This window comes from Ambystoma mexicanum, chromosome 6p, assembly GCF_040938575.1.
Source record: "Ambystoma mexicanum isolate Mex_15411 chromosome 6p, UKY_AmexF1_1, whole genome shotgun sequence".
NCBI classification, from domain to species: domain Eukaryota; kingdom Metazoa; phylum Chordata; class Amphibia; order Caudata; family Ambystomatidae; genus Ambystoma; species Ambystoma mexicanum.
This window is the reverse complement of record NC_090935.1, coordinates 402,132,662-402,147,507: the sequence shown is the minus strand read 5'-3', so window position 1 is coordinate 402,147,507 and position 14,846 is coordinate 402,132,662. Positions and strand designations below refer to the sequence as shown.

The following is a 14,846-nucleotide window of genomic DNA, read 5'->3' as shown; positions in this document are numbered from 1 at the left end:
CATTTTTTAGAGCGGCCCTAACATGCAATGATGACATATGGTGAGGGGGACATAATGAGAAGCATGAATGTGATTTGAGTTGCAGTGGTGAAAACAAGCATCATCAAAGTGTTGTACTGTTGTAATGATGACATAGATTGTGCTATCAGGCATTACACATGTGTGGGGGTTTTTTTGGGCAGTGCAGGAGATCTTAAGTGAAAATGTGCTGTAAAATGCACCTGTGTAAGGTTGTGACCTGGCACCTATTGGATTTTTTTAACGTTACCCTACAGACTGATGTCAATTGTATGGCATTTTACCCAATTTTAGCAAGAAATGTACTGTAAAATTGCACCATTGCAATCCATTATTTTACAACTTTTCTCCGCTGGACAAGCACCCTGTGACCCCTAGACTGGTTTGTGCCCCCCTTGCTATACTCAGTCACTCGTACATATTCTTTGGAAATATTTACACACCTCTTCCATAAAATTCCCCCTGTCGCCATTGGTTTTGTGTGTATTTCCCCCCTTCATGAATAGAATGGACGCCTGCTTTACACTTTCTCTGCCCATTTTAGTAATAATGGTTATGAACCTCGAGACACATACTAATTATTTCGAACTTGATTGTCATACCCGGTTCAGTCCACCTTGGGGGCCATAGTTGGGACTGACATGTCACTTTCTGACTGGAGCGTAATTAGCACTTCCTGTTTGTGTACCAACTATCACCATGGTTATGCACTCTGCTATGCAAACGTGCTTGTACCGCCATGCATGATTAAAACCAATGTACCCATCTGTGAAGAGCAAGTGTAAAGACCCACATTGTAGTAAACATACCATGACTTCGTCTTGCAGAAATCTCAATTTAGCACGTTTCTGAATCGGCAGCAAACGGCACCATTAATTAGTATACAACTACGTTTAGTCATGGGTTCACATGGCCCCTCCCCTTTCCAAACACCCATTTGCACCTAGGGCCCGATTCTCAACTGGGTGGTAATTGCCGAAAATGTCGTTAAAAGGGCTAAAGACATTTTCAGTAATTACACCCTATTCTAAAGGTGGCGCAATATTCCAAAGTCGGAATGATTGCGGCACTTTAGGAATATGGGTGCCGGTTCCTAGGAAGGGCTGAAAACCGACCTAGCAACCGGCACTCTCGTTAATTATGCATTTGCATGGTTATTCTTGTGGCACTCCTCCAATTTCGTAAGCGCTTGAAATTGGCGCTGAACTAAGGTACACAATTGGTGCCGTACGGAGGAGTGCCACAAGAAGCCTTGTAAATGGAAGTGTCCATATACACCCGTGTTGTATATGGACACTGTCTTGTACACCAAAGCAAGCAGTTTCAACGCTGCTGCAACGTTGAAGCTGATTGCTTTGGTGTACATGAAAGTGTCCATATACAACACACGGGTGCTTTCCGATGACGTTCAGGCCCACTTCAGAATAGCAGTGGTGCCTGGGCGTCACGAAATGGCGCAGTTAATCGTGCTATTTAGTGCCATGTTGAGAATCGGGCCCCCAGTGCGGAGAATAGCCTCTCCCCATTACCCCCTCATGCCTGGGACTATAGCCAGGAAATGCTCATTGCTCTTTCATTACAGGTCTCTCCTTGTCCACTTGCCCACGGCACGCCCCTACCCAGCCTGTGTAGTCATTATGTACCTCTATGGCCTGTCTGGCCACCGGTAGGCGGTGGAGAGGAAAAATAGGGCGACGGTAGGAGAAACATTGTGCTAAACAGCAGGACCCCAAGAGGTATAACGATGACATTCCAGATACTCAACGTTCCCCCATGGCTCCCAACCGATTTCCACAGCTTTTGGAGGTGAGCAGTGATGATCAAAAATCAGGTGAAACATTTCTGTTTCTCGGTTTATTCACTCAATAACAGTGTTAAATGATGTCTCATTACCTTACTCCGGTGACCGTACATTATTTCCAAACACCCTCTGCATCCACATTAACTGCAAATCTGCTGAGTAAGTGCTCGCAATTCATGTGCCCCCTCTTCTTACATACATCTTTATCATATGAAACAATCTGGCAGTAAGGTCTGGGAGAAAAGGAAGATACCTTTGACTTGGCATTTGCGAAACAGGCCAATAATAATGGACATTAATTCCACATGTATTCACTGCCCTCAGGGCCTGGGTGCATGGTGTTGGGCTTTGTTTTCAGGGGCGTCACGTGCATGCGTTTGCATTGCTACTACACCATGCGAGAGTTGTGTTCACATATCTGATTCTTGCCTTGGTGCATGGTGTTGGGCTTTGTTTTCAGGGGCGTCACGTGCATGCGTTTGCATTGCTACTACACCATGCGAGAGGTGTGTTCACATATCTGATTCTTGCCTTGGTGCATGGTGTTGGGCTTTCTTTTCAGGGGCGTCACGTGCATGCGTTTGCATTAATACTACACCATGCGAGAGGTGTGTTCACATATCTGATTCTTGCCTTGGTGCATGGTGTTGGGCTTTCTTTTCAGGGGTGTCACGTGCATGCGTTTGCATTGCTACTACACCATGCGAGAGGTGTGTTCACATATCTGATTCTTGCCTTGGTGCATGGTGTTGGGCTTTCTTTTCAGGGGTGTCACGTGCATGCGTTTGTATTGGTACCTCACCATGCGAAAGGTGTGTTCACATATCTGATTCTTGCCTTGGTGCATGGTGTTGGGCTTTCTTTTCAGGGGTGTCACGTGCATGCGTTTGCATTGCTACTACACCATGCGAGAGGTGTGTTCACATATCTGATTCTTGCCTTGGTGCATGGTGTTGGGCTTTCTTTTCAGGGGTGTCACGTGCATGCGTTTGTATTGGTACCTCACCATGCGAAAGGTGTGTTCACATATCTGATTCTTGCCTTGGTGCATGGTGTTGGGCTTTCTTTTCAGGGGTGTCACGTGCATGCGTTTGCATTGCTACTACACCATGCGAGAGGTGTGTTCACATATCTGATTCTTGCCTTGGTGCATGGTGTTGGGCTTTCTTTTCAGGGGTGTCACGTGCATGCGTTTGTATTGGTACCTCACCATGCGAAAGGTGTGTTCACATATCTGAATCTTGAGACTGCTCAAAGTTTCAAACATACATTTTCACCTATTTTTCCTGTGGACACGGTCTTATCCTGGGCAAATCAAGGTACCAACCTGTTGCCTGCTTTCCTTGTACACAGTACATAGTGGGAGTGAACACACACACTTAAAAGCACCACTATACACCGGTGGCGTAGAAAACCAATTGTGAGGGCCCCTGTGCGAGCAATGCTGAAGGCCCACCCTGGCAACAAATCATGGGTTGCACCACACTTTGGGCTGGCCTAGACTACACACTTGCGCAGTGCACACAATCATGCTGCTGCAAGGGCATGCCACACACTGCACTATGAGAAATATGAGAAAGATATGAATATGTGCTTTAACTCATTATACAGCACACTCTCTGAGAAAAACTGTCTAAAAAGCCAGGGCCTATGCAATTGTTTTGTAGGATAACACCAATCCAAACATCCAATACATGCAAGTCGCCAACAGTGCACAGGAACATTAATGCTTTAATTAATAAAATGCTTTGCTATTAAAAATGTCATGCCACAATGAAAACATGTCCAACTGGCTGCACAATGTAGACGAGTCTAGACACGTAATAAACATATCACAGTAAAACATGTCATGCCCCATAAAGACATACCCAGCAGCACTCAAATGACAGTCTTAGCCAGGTAATTACACTTAGCAGGACTGCTTTATCAGAGATGGCCAGTTAAAAAAAAAAAGCAAAACTAAGAAATTACTAGACTAGCTGCACCAAAATGTCTCCAGCCCCTAATACCACATATCATGCCTGCTTAGCCTGGACATGGAGGACCATTACGAAGTATTGCACAATCCCTGCCCCACCCCACCGCCCAAACACCCCCTCTCCTTCCCACCACATGCCCCAATCCCCAAAATCAGCTCATCAGTCCAGAATTACCTTAACATCCCTCTTCCTTGTCCCAGTGCTTACGTACAGGGCACCCTACCTCATAGGTAAGTACTGGGACCAAGAAGAGTGGGTCTAGGAGTAATGAAGATTGCAGAAAAAAGCCAGGCATTACCTCCATGTCCCTCTACCTCGCCCCAGTACTTGTGTATGAAGCAATGTACCTCCTACACAAATACTGGGACAAGGAAGTTTAGGGATAGGAGTAATTGAGATTACTAATAAGTAATTGTTAGGCAAGATTTGATGCAGTAGCCCTGTGGGAGAATACACCAGTCTTGTCCTCTTGGTATTAGGTAACCCACCTATTGGTATAGGTCTGTACTACTCAAGTTGTTAGAGGGAGCTTTAGAGCTGTAGCATCGAAATCTATGCATGCAAGTATGCAAATATCTCTTACACTCATGGTTTTCTAGTAAAATAATTATTTATTTATTTAACACTCAGTTTTAAATAAGCATTCTTTAAAAAGGGCAATGTGCAACAATAAAAATACACTTAAAAATACTTTCTTAGAATCACGGGAAAGAAAGTAGACACAGAGATGCTTCATACACACTTCCTTTACCCTGGGGTGACTTCAATCACTAGGACAGTATTGGCATTTATATGTCACTTATATACTTTGTAACTTTCTGAGATTGGTAAAAGAGGAAAGGTTAATGGAAGGAAAAAAGGTTAACAGGTTCTCAGAGCATGTAAGCACTTTTAGAATCCCCCCAATGAAGTCTAGATAAAACATTTCCCAGAAATATTAGTTAAAAACCAATGTATCATCTATGAGGGACAGTTAGAATCAGAGTCAATGGGTCAGAAGAGTCTGCAGGGAGCCAGGACAGCCACGGTCAATTTAAACAATGTCTATGGAGCTGAGGCACTTCTTAGATAGCACAAATGTCTTGCACAAAGTTAGAGTTTGTAGAAAATCACTGTTAGGCCACAAGCTGTTAAGCTTCCTAGAGTTTGAGCTGAGATAAACTCTTCAAAAAGCAGCTGCTGCAAGTTTCAAGTGAGATAATGCAAGCTACAGACAAAAGAGGTAAGTACCCCTTAGTCAGCACAGTACCTTTGGTTAGAAGAAGAGGATCCAGCTGGCTTCTGTTCTAGTTGCAGGGATGCAGATCCTGGGTTCCTGGGCCTGTCGTGGAGACAAGAGGGAGGACGTCTGGAGGACTCCTGCAGCAGCAATTCGATGGTCGGAGGCAGCTACAGGCTCTTTTCACTTCAGGGTTTCAGCTACTGCCAAATAGCACCACTGCGGATCTTGGGCACTGGATGGACTTCCAGCACTCTGGTGAGGTGACTCGAGCTTGGGTTGTCCTGCTTCAGAAGGGTCCTCAGGATCTTCCTGGACCTTCGGTCCGGCTTAAAGACGATGCACTCGACTACGGATTTCTCGACCCCTGGCACTCGGTTCCAGCAGCAGCAAAGAAGTACAGCCAGTTGGGGAAGGTCCACCAGCAAAGTTTGTCTTGGGGTTAGTTGGTCCCACCAACCCAAGGGAAGAAGTCATCCTCTCTGGAGATTCTCTAGTCTATTCGGAAAAGGAGTTTCAGCACAGCAGCAGGGCTTCACCGGGCAGTTCAACGGTCCAGAAGGATGCAGCAAGCTTCTCTTCATGATTGCTTTGTCGGATGTTTCGTCCAGTGGTCGACTCTGTCTTCAGTCACAGAAACCTCGCCTTTTATGCAGGTTTCTCCCATTCATGCACAGCCTAGCTGTCACTCACACAGCCGGGTCATGCAATCATGACTTGGTGCATTCAGGTTACCAAGTAGACTAAGGACAGGGACCTCCCTCGCTTCCAGACACACTGGAGCCAGAGTTGGGTTTCAGTACTGAAGCCCACGAAAGGCAAAATGAACAAAATGGTTTAACTCTGGTTTGGCGTACAGAGTAAAACCCAAGAATGACCTCACTAACAAGAAATTGTGAAAAAGAGGTCAGGGCCATTTTGACACAATGGTCACCCATGGGTGCTATACTGCAGCTGAGGATTCAGCCTGCAGTATAAAAGCACAGTGGTAGGATACATTAAACTACTAAGTAACCCCCCTGCACTCCACATAGGATGGGGTGTGCTGGACCTACAGAGAGAAAAGGTAAGTAAAGTCAATTTCACTTTACTATTCCTGGAAACAGTAGTTCTCACAAGAAAAGGTATTTAAACCTTAAGAGAACTCTAAAGGATTTCTCTGTGACACTGCACTGAGGGTGCTGTGTGTCACCATACAAAAAGTAGATGCCTATGGAGTTTGTCAGACTCCAAAAACAAAGAAAACACAGAGTTCAAATCAGATCAAAAATACATTAGAGAGTGAGAAAAAGGACTCACTCACTCGAGGATGGAAATTAAAAGTCCAGCAAAAGAGCTGGGAGTCTCTAAGGTTGAAGGGAATTAGCACAGCATTGAGAATTCTCCCTAACAGTAATCAACCTGGAAAAGTACTCCAGAGAGGAGAATTTGCAATAAATATGCTGCCAAAGTGTAAAAGGAGCCCACCTTTTAAACCCAATGATATGATATGATATGGCATTTGTAACGCGCCTATACACAAGTGTTTCAAGGCACGACGAGGCGGGGGGGAAGAGGGACACAGACAACGATCCTACTAGGCCAGGTGTCATTCAGATCGCGCAAGTGCAAGAGTAGGGGGACTGGGAAAAAGTGCAGGGGAAGGGGAGAGGGGAAGTGCAATACATGGTTAGTATAATACAAGATAAATAATAGGGCCATTAAGTGCAAGGTAAGTGCGGTACATGGTTAATAGAATACGAGATAAATAATAGGGCCAGCTGGTGGCAAGTGCAAAGGTAAGTGCCAGGAGAAGGGGCTGTGGGATACAGAGACAGTCCCGTAGTGCTTGTAGGCAGTGCAAGGAAGAGTGGCTGGGCCAGGACATGAGAGCGGTGAGTGGCCAAGTTGCAGATTTAGTGCAGGTTCAGTGATTATAGCAGGGAGAGAGGGAGAGAAAGCGGAGGCAAAGAGGAAGGTTTTGAGGTGCTTCCGGAACCGGAGATGATTCTCATCAAGTTTCAGGGAGGCAGGAAGGCTGTTCCAGAGGAAGGCCCCTGCTGCGGCGAGAGGTCTACCAACAGCTCGTTGCTTGGAGAAGCGGCTGACCCTGAGGTAGTTGGAGGTGGATGAGCGAAGGGCTCGAGAAGGAAGATATTTAGGAAGAGAGAGTTAAAGGTATTTCGGCCCAAGGCCCCAGAAGGCCTTGTGGACAATGCAGAGGGTTTTGAACTTAATCCTTGGAGCCACTTGGAGCCAGTGTAGTGATTTCAGTCCTGGAGAGATACGGTCCCTGGGCTTGAGGCCAAGGACAAGTCTCGCAGTCCTGTTCTGGATGAGTTGCAAAGGGCGGAGAGTAGAGGCAGGAAGATTTAGATAGAGGCTGTTACAGTAGTCCAGCCTAGAGAGAACCAGAGCTCTGGAGACAGTGAGCTTCTGGGGGAAGGAGAGAAAAGGAAGGATACCTCTGAGGAGGTGTAGCTGGTAGTGTGACTTCTTAGAGACGTCAGAGATGTGAGGAGAGAAGGAGAGTGTGGAGTCGAAGATGACCCCGAGGTTTTTTTCCGTGCAGGTAGGAGCAGGAAGAGGGCCAAGGGAGGCCAACACATTAATATCAAATCTTCCAAGGAATACAAACTCCAAACAGGAGACGTGTGCTTTACTTTAATGACACTTTTATGTGGTCGTGTGGGTAAGCATCTGCATTGGAAACATGGCAACCAGGGGTGAAATCTTAGTAGCCGAACACTTGAGCAAGCAAACATTATTTTAATGCTGACCTCAAAAACACCCAACATGGGATATGTCCACCCTCTTAAAAAGCTGGACGGATGCTGTCCACACACATGTATCCTCAACTTGTGCCATAAAAATCAGCACAGGGCCAGAACCAAAGAAAACAACCCCTTCAGTCCCTAAGACTCTAACCTCTCCCGACACAACCTGGGCAAATATTCATGACTCACTTGCCCCCTTTTCCTTTCCACTTTCACCCCCACATTTGTCTTTCATCAATACTCTGTTTTATAAAGATAACTTGAAAAGTACACAAGCCATAGTAAAGTACTCACAGACCACAAATACCAGAATGCAATTCAGCAGAAGGCAACAAATATCCTGTGGATTTTGAAAATTTACTTTCAAAACTTAAAGACTCCCAATGAAAGGAAACATGTGAAAAAGGTGCCTGTTTGTGATTCAATGATTCAATGTTTCACAAAGGCATGTATATGTACATACATATATGTTATGGTAACAAGTAAAACTGAAAAACTGAAAAAACCTCAGAAATTCGCCAGTTATGGTAGGCTAAGCGACCATTACTCACGCCACCACTGTGCACTGCTAAAACTAACCCACAGGACATCAAAGATGACATCACAAATGTTCATAATTCTATGGATGGGCAGGAGAAGTAAGCTAATACCCAGGTTTCAGTTCGAGTCTCAGTGTCTCCTGTGTGTTGTGGGGCCTGGGGTTGCCGGGCCCCTGTGGTTAGTAGGGCCATGTGGGGGAGGCCCACAGCATAGTGCGCAGTGCCAGCGCATGCTGAAAGGAGACGTAGACAGCCAGAATTACTGTAGTGATTAACTGCAGAGCAGGAAGCTGCTCAGCCCTTTTATTAGACCTGTGACACGTTTGCGGTGCCCGTTTCCAGAAGGGGCTTTGGGCATAACATCCCATGTCAAGGGTATAAAATAACCAACAACACTTAACTCTATGACATCCACAACATGTTACTGGGTCAGCTTTAAGCATACAGGCTATGCAGGACAACAGTTTAAACACGGTGTTGAACACCGCCATACTAAACTACCATCCACTGATAAATAGCCCACTCGGGCAAACTTTATTAGTTCATGAGTGTGGGGGTTGGCAGGAAGGAAAAGCCGCACCTGGGAACACCAGTGGCCACGTCTGCACTTAGGTCCTTGGGGTAGCGTGGCTGGAGTTCCCCGCAGCAGCATGAATGATAAGTCCACGTTTAAGCACTATGCAGGTAAACAGCTTGACAACCACATTTCTGGCTTGCTGGGAAAAGGGTGCAATCACTTCTTTCCTGCTCCCGCACTCCGGGGCGTCGATAGTCTGTGGTGTGAGAGTTTGCCATTGGGGAGGGTGTCCCGAGTTGCCCTGGAAATGGGCGACCCGCCAGCACAAACACTTTCCTTCCAGAAAGCCGCGGCCAGGCATGAGCATGCCTCTCGGAAGGGGCCACTGGTGGTCTTGGTTAGTGAGCTGCCGGCTGTACCATTCTCAGCGGGATGCAGTCACTTTACTGAGGCTGCAGAGGCCAGTCGTGGGCGGGAATGTGGTGCGGCTGCAAAAGGCCCATTGCTGGGCCCTGATGGCTGGAGCTTGTCGCGGCACTCACTGTCACTTTGGTGCGGCAGTTGATTTTTTTCCCACAGCAGCACGCCGGTGTTCCATCAGCCTGGTCGCCCAAGCGCCCTCTGGGATGAGGACTGTGGCCAGGGCAATGTCGACTGGTTGCAACACTGTGTGCTGTGCGACTCGTCCCTTCTATGGTACTTCACTTTGATGTGGCCGCCTTCCTCCACTCCTGTGGTCTTACAGTGGCTGTGGCATAGGCCTCCTCATTTCAGCGGCAGTGGCCGTATCATCATCCCTCACCATTGGGAGTTCCCTTCACTTACTTTGGGGGACATGTTGCTGGAGGCATCTCACGGGCTGTGCTGCTCCTCCCCGGGCGGGAGCATTTCTTTCTCTGGTGCGGTCTCCCTTCACCTGCCATAGTGCGGCTTCACCTCCTCTGTCCTCCCAACCTGCCGGAGGCACCTGTGTTTGCTGGAAGGGTGCTGGAGGTGACAAACCGGCTGCCACCGTTACCCCAAGGTCCATCGTCAAGTGGCGGCACACAGGCCGTGCCATCACCGCAAGGTCTCGCCCCAGTCGGGAGTCATCAGACTACTTCTTTATGTGAATACATGATGAGGCCTGCGCCATGCTGGTCTCCTAAGTGTTGACAGGCTTATTGTGGTGCCCATCAACACGCGGGGAGGAGGGTCCCTGGCTGTGCTGGGGAGACCGGTGGATCCATGTCATGTCGGGGAGGCAAGCGGATCCTTGGCCGTGTCCCTGGGGCTCCAAGATTCAGGGAGCCATTGAATCAGTGACCGCAATCTGCAGAGGGCAGCATCCCATCCGCGTCGCCAGGGGTGCCCGGACCCCTGTGGTCGATAGCATATTGTGCAGCGCACACTGAAAGGGGACGCAGACAGCCAGAATTACTGTAGTGATTAACTGTTGAGCGGGATGCCGCTCAGATCTTTCATTAGACCTGTGACACATCTCCCACGTGTCACAGACCACGTGTGCGCTGCCCAAGCCCAGGAGGTACTTTGTGCATAACATTTTGCTATGCTGGAGAAGAATATTGTCAGCCCTCCACTTCGATTCTCATTGCCAGACACCTCGCCTTTCAGCGAATGTAATTCAGAAACCACTTTGAGCCCACTCATCTTCCATGAGCCTCCATCTTTCCACTGCTGCACTAGGCGTAACAGGAAATAAGGGCCCATGATGGAATAAATGTCTCCATTTACTTCCAGCAACAGAGCACTGTACATGAAATACCCGGACAAACCCAAGCTCTAATGGAAGGACCACACCATAGTTAACTGGGTTCTCCTTACTGGCTGTTACATGTTGTGGCCAATCACCTCACCTCTTCTGTCTGTTATAGAGATGGGCTGTGCTGTGATTGACCACAGCATTTCCTGGCTTCCCATAATGTTGTTTTTACTCTGTGCTGAGCGAGCGACTGGGAAGCCCAGGCGAGCTACAAGTCGCTCGCGATCGATTTTACAGCCTTTTGCAGGCACGGAAGGAGCAGAAGGCGGAATTAACATTTGCACTTTGCATTCATCCTTCGACTTCAAAAGGCATATGCCTTCATGACGGCACCAGCTGTTCATGCAGGCATAAAAGAAATGGATATTCACAAAAAGGTCTGGGAGCCTCTCTACCGAGAGCGAACACAGCCAAATAACCTGTTCTTTGAGAAGGTGCCCAGTCTGGAGGGTCTACAACCACGTTTTATCCCACTGTACCTATCACAGAGGATAAATATGAATCTGTTTAATCAGTCTGTTCCCACCCAATTGGGCAGTCCAGCATCGAAGTGCTAGGCAATTCTCCTCTGAACAAGAGTACCAACAGCAACCCCAGACATATGTCTTGGCCTAGTCGGGCCTCATCAGTGAGGTGAAGCTGTGCCTCTCTGGATTTAGCATTAGCTCCAAGCATTCCTCCTCCCCCTTCAAATACCTCCTTGTTTTAAGCCTGTTTCAGATTTTCATGCAGGTGTAAATAAAATGGATTCCTATTGAATCCTCCTTCATTTATCATTTACTAAAAGCAAGCAGATTCCATAGGAATCCACCATGACTCATATGCAAATGTTCAAGCAACATTTACATTTTTTACAAAACATAGGGTAAACTGAAAGACTAAAGGCGAGTTTGATTGTTTTTACTCTTTCATTAATCTAATCTGCTTTGTAATAATTAAACATTGCATGCAGGGGACCCACCGGCATGTAAGTACCAACACGTGCAGTCCCCTGCATGTAAGCACCACATTTAACAAAATGCCCACATAGTGTTAAAAGAGGTCAAACCTGGAGCTGACTTAGACATTAAACCAAATAAACCACATATGTTACCATGCTCCCAACCGACAAGAAAGACTGATCCAAATATTTACAACTGCATTAAGAGGAAGGACACACTGGGCCCTCTAGGCGGAGCGCCAAGCCTTCTACTCGATCAAATGGTAGACAATCAGCTGAATATCACTCAATAAGTCAGAGATTGTTCATTTGAACATCCAAATGATTGCCCTTGATTGTGACACGTGTTTCGACCCCCCTTGGGCCATCTTGAAAACAGGGCTGGTACTAATATTAAATATCACAATAACAGTTAGTTGAAAATGTGCATACAGATGAAATCACAAATGCAGGCACAATTTACCAAATGAAGTTCCCATAAAGGTTCCCATAATAATAAAACAATGTATAGTCCATTATTAGACAGAGAGAATAGGATTGGGAGCAGGGGAGGAACGCACAGCATATGGAGAAAAACAAATATTCCTAAATCATTTACTACAAACACATTAAGTGCAACTTCATAATCTCGTGTGCTGTTATTTCTGAGTGAGGTTGGTTCATAGAATGTCTCCAATATATCTAATGGGACCTCTTGAGTGTTCCCTTGTGCAGTTCATGCTTAAATTACATGTAAAGGTTAGATAACTAATAATTATCTTTGAGAGTGAAACTCTGTGGTAGCTATCACAGGCCAAGTGCAACCCTTGTGTTAAAAAATATATATAATGCGACTGAGTGGCAACTTGCTCCTCAATGACTACCAACAGTGCTTTGAGAAGTGAAACAGTCTATTCCAAAATGCACCCATTGGTACTGGCATGCACGCGTGTGATGCCAAGGTGCGCTAGTATTTAGGCTTACCCATATTACATATCACACTGACAGTTAGTTGAAGATATGCATATTTAAAGGGCTGGTTCCTTTGATCCTGCAGTATTATGAAAATACAGAAGATAGCACTAATTTAACACACGCGTTAAGTTCCTAAAAACATGCTGCACAACGATTTACAAGTAAAGTACTATTGAGGTTGTCTACATAACAGGATGCGCAGTTCGGAGTGCTGCTGCCATGTTACGATTATGATTAACATCTGATTCAGAAAGGTTACCTAGAGAAGTTATAGTATGCGTATCTCCACGGCAAGGGAAAGCTATAGTGCCATGTAAACCCTGCGTCCGTAAGGTTAACCATCGCATTGCAAATACTTGAACAGGTAAAATTAGAGAAAGCGCCCCGCGGCAGGTGTCAGCCGAGGCTTTTGCCTTGCCCAATAGTATTCCGTGATAGCTAACATCTTTACCCTGAGCAGTATGTTCCTGTCATTACGCCTGTGCTCTATGCTTATAATAATGACATCTGTCAAGAACATACAGTGACTTGTGAAATACATAAGACATTAGCCCACTTACCTCCTTGTGAAGCAGGACCTTCGCAGGCACTATGCTTGGCTGCTGGCGTACTGCCTCCAGCAATCATTGATTGGTGTATGTATGGCGTGATTACGTGTAACGTCATGTGTATTACATGACGTTATGCGTTGGTCCTCCATTGGGATGGGTCAGGACGTGCATGACCTTTCAAAGCACAACTAATTACTTAAAAGCTAATTCATGAGAATATCTATGTGTCGATAGATAAATATCTCAGATATATTGGTTATTAAGCACACCTCCATCTCTAAGCCTGACCTAATTAAAAATTGTAAGCAATTTCTAAGATTAATAAATGCATCACGTAAATCAGAAAATTAGTGTTGCGAACCTGTATATATTAGTATTAATGATGCCTCCAATTTATAGGTTCATCATGTTCATTGTAGGCCTTGCTGTGGTAGTTTTTTAAGCACTTGATCTGGGAACTCTTTTCAATTGAAACAAAACTCATATAAAACATGAACCAGATTAAACGTTATAAACGGGCTAATAGACAAACCATGATAAAGCTAGTCCGTTTTCAACTTTCAACCAGTCTCAGTACCTCAACACCAGAACAAGGAGAGGAAGGAGGTGGGGGAGTAGCCGGAACCAACACAGGCATAGTCCAAACAACGATTTGACCAGAAGGGTAGCCAGAGCGAGCACAAGGGGAATCATGAAAGCGATCAGATAAATAATTTAATAATTAACCTATCAGACAGAATCTTGACTCCGCAAGAAATATCTACATTAGACAGAGTACTCTCATTTGCTCCTTCTGTGTGCACGGACCCTATCAGTGTGCAAACTGATCTTTTTAAATACATAAGAACACACACAAAAAATTGACAATAAATTGCAACAGATGGAAGAACGTCTGATTCGAACATTACCAAGTGACTTCACCATTAGTGATATTGAAGACATACACCTTCTGAGATCACTAGAAGACTCTCCAAATTTTGAAATTAGTGACATTTGGCGTGAAATTAATATCAGATGTAGGTGTCATGGTGCATGCTCCCAAACCCCTGAAACCGGTGAGCCCATCCCTGACTCTGGCTTCCTTGGGGGCTTATCAGGCCCCCGCTAGGCTCACCTGGACTCAGTTCTGGCACCGCTGGTGCCAGGATAATGGTTGGTGTTAACTACATGGTCTATATACTCGGCTCTGGGAGGCTGAGCCATTCAGCGCAGGGTGTGGCTTGGGACTACTTTACCTGAAGAGGCAGGATATGGTTAAGGGGACTATTTGCCTGGAACTACTTGCAAGGCTATTTAAACCGCACCCTGCAAACTGAACACGCGTTGCGTTATTCTCCACTCCTGCAACGTAACGCTCACCGTGTCAGTTCAGCTCTTACTTCCCTTCAACCACGCCCGTCCAGAGTCTTCTATCCATCGGCACCTGTGAAAAGAGAAGAACTGGAGTTATTAAAGCGTTGAAGGCCTTACCTGCAGAACATCCTGGCCTCGCCTTCTGCTTACCCACGACCGCCGCATCTGTAGAAGCGCAGAACAGAAGGTACCCTCTCGGGTAGCTACTCACCTGTGGTCGGCCTCCTCCAGGAACTCCATCGAGCAGTTCTTCATCATTCTGCATTGCGCCGCATCTCGACACCGTCAAGTAACTCAGTCGAGCGGTTCTTCCATCTTCTTCCTGGAATTACGCCGCACCTGACGAACAGAAAAGACAAAGCAGGTTAGTTGCACACAGCAAAGGAAAGCTAAATAAAGCGAACAATTAGCGCGCCCCGCACAACGCTATACTCACCGGCAGGAATCCTGCTCGTCA

At 46.2% G+C, this 14,846-nt stretch overlaps 1 protein-coding gene across 1 annotated transcript in view; it reads left to right on the top strand.

Annotated features, from left to right (window-relative positions):
- Window positions 1-14,846, top strand: part of LOC138511482 (complement component C6-like) — a 504,666-nt gene that overhangs the window by 94,504 nt on the left and 395,316 nt on the right. The window lies entirely within an intron of this gene.